Here is a 6,000-nt window from a genome sequence, read left to right on the forward strand (position 1 = left end):
CATGTTGAGACTTTATATGAGAAATAATTGTACATCTCTTTTATTTATTTTTTTATTTTTTTAAATTTTATTTTATTTTATTTTTTTTTAATTTTATTTTTTTTTATTATTTTTTTTTTACATATGCTTTCTCTCCCTGAGCTGGCTAATGTTTAACATTTTGCATTAATATGAAGCACGTAAAGTATACCTCCAGGCTGCAGTGGAGAGAGTGCTAGTGTGGTTTTGACCTTCTACAGACTAAGCTGGACTGAGGGGCTGGTCAACCAGGCAAGCGTTTAAGGCTCCACTATTTTATTTTATTTTTTTTTTCAGAGTCCATAAGACTGTTCAATACATCAGTGTCTCTTTTGCTGTCTCGTATACAGGGTTATCGTTACCATCTTTCTAAATTCCATATATATGCGTTAGTATACTGTATTGGTGTTTTTCCTTCTGGCTTACTTCACTCTGTATAATAGGCTCCAGTTTCATCCACCTCATTAGAACTGATTCAAATGTATTCTTTTTAATGGCTGAGTAATACTCCATTGTGTATATGTACCACAGCTTTCTTATCCATTCATCTGCTGATGGACATCTAGGTTGCTTCCATGTCCTGGCTATTATAAACAGTGCTGCGATGAACATTGGGGTACACGTGCCTCTTTCCCTTCTGGTTTCCTCAGTGTGTATTTTATTTTTAAACTTTACATAATTGTATTAGTTTTGCCAAATATCAAAATGAATCCATCACAGGTATACATGTGCTCCCCATCCTGAACCCTCCTCCCTCCTCCCTCCCCATACCATCCCTCTGGGTCGTTCTCTTTTATTCAGACAATTGATGTATTTTATTTCATATCAATTGCAGCTAGCCTTACCACTAAGGCAGGGAGAGTGAAAGATGCTCCTACAAACCTAAAGGCAGATGCGACGTCCTATACGTGTGGAGTAAAATTAATGGGTTGGAAAAAGTTATTATTGGATATTCTTGAATACTTGTGCTTTTAAGAATTTTAAAGCTACAAAATTACCAAGAAAAAACTGAAGAAAATGAAGATAAATTAGAAATAATTTTTATAGTGAGTTATATGCAAACTGATAAAGGTATGAATTAAATTGGTGATATTAAAGAGTTAGGACAATTGTATGAGGCTTGAATTTTTAAAAAAGAGAAGTAGGAAAAGAGAGAGAAAATAAAAATGCCAGTAGTTTGAACATTTTCTAACATGATTATAATTTTAAAATAACTATTACTTTTATGCAATAAATCAACAGAGTAAACATTTTTTTTAAGTAATGAGAGGAGGGAAAGTAACTTCCCAACTTATACTGATAGTTATTTTATAACTTTTCCATTATATTTATTATATACCACATGTTGATTTCTTCTGTCACAGGCTTGCACTATCAGACGCATGTGAGCAGATTCCAAAAGTTAAAGGGAAATTATAAATGAAAATAATTAAGATCATGGTTTGAAAGTGTAAAAATGATTACCATTATACTAGGTTAGAAATGGAACATGATTATAAAACTAGTGTTCCACAAGAAAAGAATTTGAAAATCAATTTTGAAAACATTGAATTATTTATTTAGTCAGGTATTTCAGTTACAGTCAGAGCTCCCCGACTATAGTTGGATCAGATACTATGAGATGATGTTGTTTGTTAGACATGATGGTGTGCATGTGTACTCAGTCACTTGGTCGTATCCAACTCTTTGTGACTCCATAGACTGTAGCCTGTTAGGCTCTTCTGTCCATGGGATTCTTCAAGTGAGACTACTAGAGTGGGTTGCCGTTTCCTTCTCCAGGAGATCTTCCCAACCCAGGGATCATACTCATGTCTCCTGTGTCTCCTGCATTGGCAAGCATATTTTTACTACTGAGCCACCTAGGAAGCCCTTTGAAATATATAGCTCTTTATTATTAATATAATGAACATATTAAGCATTCTATTAATATGACAGTTATATAAATTTAAAGTCATATCATATGAATATTTATTTATTGAATTATTATTTGTTATTTTCCATAATTTTATAAGCTGATATAGTATTTGCAAGGTTCTGTGATGAGCTGTATGGCAGACACAAAATATATAGTTCTCCTGGATATCTCAGATTTAAGAAAATACAGTACAATTTCCTTAAAATTAGGAAAACAACCACAAATTAGTAAATGCGGTAAAAAATGTTACTTCCATAAATCATAGTATATTTAATAGAGAATATGATTTTCAGGTGGGATTTGAAGGTAAATGGGAATTGGATTTAATAAAATGAACAGAGAGGACTGAGAGTTTAGCATGAGTTGAGGAAGCTAAGATAAATAAGAAAAACCTTAATCATTTGCACTGATGAGTATAAAAGTCTGAAGAAATGAATAAAACAGGAACCTGTGATAAATTAGGGACAGGTCATGGAGGACTTAAATATCAGTCCCTGAAGAGCCACAAATGTTTTTCAGTGGAAAAAGTGATTTTAAAAATACTGCTCTTTGGAAAATTAATCTGATGACATTTTGGAAAATAAATTAGCTTTGAAAGAACCTGGAAGTGAGATGTGTAGGTAGAATGATATATGCTACTGAGGTAACCTCAGCAAAACTTGGCTAAATCTACAAATATAAAAGATACATTAAAACTTTATTTATGTATAGAAGATACTAGGTTTATTTGGCTCCTCTCCTGCTTTTAAGAGCAGTTTGGCCACAACTTGGCATTCCTAGTTTTCTATGGAAACTTTTAACAGTTAGAAAAGCAGATTTGTTGCTCGTGTTTAACCCCGTGGCTTCACAACTTAAACACTCACACTACGTCTTTTTTCCTCATCTGTTCCAAACTGAGGTTTTTCTGTAAAAGAGAGTAAACTGCAGTGAATCAAGCCCCTCCTGAATCCCACCCTCCTTCTCTTCCTACATTAACCTTATAAACTGTGAGAGAGACCGGTCCTTTAACGTGGCAGGATTTTCCGGATTTCCAGGTGTTTTCCAGCTTTAATTGGACACTGCATTTCCACGGAACCCGTCGGAGAGAAATGCTGTGACTACTCATTTCCTGCTCACAGTCGTGATGTTCCCTACACTCTGCTTGGAGTGCTGCCGGTAGTTCCCCAGCCCTGTGCCTCCTGTTAGCATAACTTGCCTCTTGACCTTATTTTCTCCCAGAATTTTGTCTCTCAAGATCTCCACCCCACGAGTACTCAACATTTTAGTCTCCTTGACTCTGACATCTGTCTTCTTCCCTCCACGTCCTGGCCCTTGACAGGATAAGTCTGCTACGAAAACTGATAGTAGCTCCTCAGAGTTTTTTCAGTCTTGAAATTCCTTCTCTTTAAATCTTATTATATATGCTCAGCTGTGAATTTTTTAACAATAGTTCAGCCATTTATGCAGCCTGGCTTTCTCACATATCCTATTACTAATGATGATTTCCCAAAGGAGTTACTGTTTAAATCATTTAGTCAGCAAATAGATGTTAAGTATCTTCCAGGCACCGGTGGCCACTCCTCGGTTCTAAAGGGGATATAAACAATGATTATACATGATCAAATATCTCAAGAAAAGTACTAATGAAGAAGTTCAAAGTTTAAAAGATCTTAAAGCTGATATCTCCACCAGCTGGGAGACACAGCTCACAACCCCTATCTTGTCTGGGAATGGTGTTGAGCAAAAGAAACATGTTTGCTTATTTGTTATGTTGGCAGTAGCTCACCTCTCATGACTGGCTGACCTGGGGGAACAAAGGCCTGTCCTCTGTGCCTCAGTACAGAGCACTTCCAAAGGGCCCTTTCAGATCTGCTGCTTTCCAGGGCTTCAGAGAGGTCTCTGCCACACCGGACTGAAGATTCACCAATAACCTTCTTGCATACAAATATCGTCTTAGAGTGTGTCTCCTACGGTGTCCCAGCTAGGGCAAGCACTGCAGTTATAGATCTTGAAATTTGCAAGTTGTAACATGATTTGATTTTATCTTTATGTTTAATTGGCTGTATATTTGTTTTTAAACAGCTTTTGTGGTATAATTTACATATAAGAAAGTGCACATATTTAACAATTACAATTTGGTAAGTTTTACATAGGGTTTCCCTGGTGGCTCAGTGGTAATGAATCTGCTTGCCAGTACAGAAGATGTATTTGATGCCTGGGTTGGGAAGATCCCCTGGAAGGGAAATGGCAACCCACTCCAGTATTCTTGCCTGGGAAATCCCTTGGACAGAGGATCCTGGTGGGCTACAGTCTATGGGGTTGCAAAGAGTGGGACGCAACTGAACACGCATGCACTTAGGAACATACATGAAATCATCACAAACTAATGATGGTGAACATACTCATCTGCCCAACACTTTTTTTTTTTTTGGCCACTTTATTGCCCAACAGGTTTGTAGTCCCTCTGTAATCACTTCCACTCTTACATCCCTACCTGTATCTGTACCCCCAGGCAATCACTAACCAGTTTGTGTCTCTGAAGATTGGCTTGTTAACTAGAGTTTATATAAATGAAATCTTGATTTATGCACTATCTTTCATCTGGCTTGTTTCATACAGCATAACTATTTTTATTTTCATCCATGTTTTATCCATCAGAAGTTTAGAGTTTATGTAGAATTATTATTATTTGTTCTTGAAATATCATAAAATATACCACTGATGCCATCTGGGCTTGGGTTTTTTTCTTCTTCTTCTTTTTGTACAAATACTTCTAACTACAAATTTAGTGTCCATATTATCTGTAGGGTTGTACTTGTTATTTGTTCCTTTGAGAAGCTTTTATAATTAAAAAGGAAGGAATTTGTCCATTTCATATAAATCAAACTGAGATTCCTTATTCCCCCAAACTGTGAATTAACAAGTGTTTGTCTCTTTAAACTGCTATGTTTGGGGATAATTTGTTGAATTATCTAACAAATGTAGTTCATCTGAAAATTGTCGCTTTCCATTCTTTTCATTCTTCTTGCAATAAACTGATGTCATCATTAGAGTAAACTTTAAATGATTGAGAGAAAATATTTTGCTGTGTGTCCTATGTACTTAAGAAAATAATTACCCTGAGCACAGCAGGACAATATTTAACAATAGATGGAACACTAATCATTAATGCCAGTTGCTCACTTCTGGTTTTATTCTTAATAACCAACTCCTTAGTTCTTTTCTCAGGCTCTTGTTCCATACGTGGTCTTAAAATTAACACTTTAGAAGCATTCATTGGCTCTAAAACACCACTAACTATAAGATGCATCAACATTTTAAAATGTGTACACTGTGGAAAAATTATGTTGCTGCTGCTAAGTTGCTTCAGTCGTGTCTGACTCTGTGCGACCCCATAGACGGCAGCCCACCAGGCTCCCCTGTCCCTGGGATTCTCCAGGCAAGAACACTGGAGTGGGTTGCCATTTCCTTTTCCAGTGCATGAAAGTGAAAAGTGAAAGTGAAGTTGCTCAGTCGTGTCTGACTCTTAGTGACCCCATGGACTACAGCCTACCAGGCTCCTCGGTCCATGGGATTTTCCAGGCAAGAGTACTGGAGTGGGGTGCCATTGCCTTCTCCAAAAAATTATGTTAGAAATTATTAAATATGGTTATGTAGTTTAACTTAGGTAGATAAAAAACTTAGATAGATAAATAACAATAAAATCTAAATAAAGTCTATCTAAAAAACTTAAATAGATAAAAAACAACAGATAAAAACCTTCAAAACATTTATAAGAGTAATTAAAGAAGAGATGTTTACCATGCTTATAGGTCAGAAGGCTCAATATTGTTTTGGTGTCAATTTCATGAAACTGATACAAAGAAAAATAGATTCAATAGAATGCAGTTGTAATCTACTCAGGCCTTTTCTCCATAGATTCAAAATCACTGTGGCCTTGAGCTCTACTGGTTACTAAAGGAATGACAATCTTATTCTGTACTCTTCCAGAGGCCCTGTTTTTTTTATAGTTCCAGTTGGAGTTATCTTAAACACATCCACGAGAATGCAAAAAATCAGGCAAAAAAATCTTTGTTCTTGCTATAAAC

The sequence above is a fragment of the Bos grunniens genome, chromosome 24 (genome assembly GCF_055505025.1).
Source record: "Bos grunniens cultivar Pamir isolate PY7600 chromosome 24, Bosgru_T2T1.0, whole genome shotgun sequence".
Classification (NCBI taxonomy): Eukaryota; Metazoa; Chordata; class Mammalia; order Artiodactyla; family Bovidae; genus Bos; species Bos grunniens.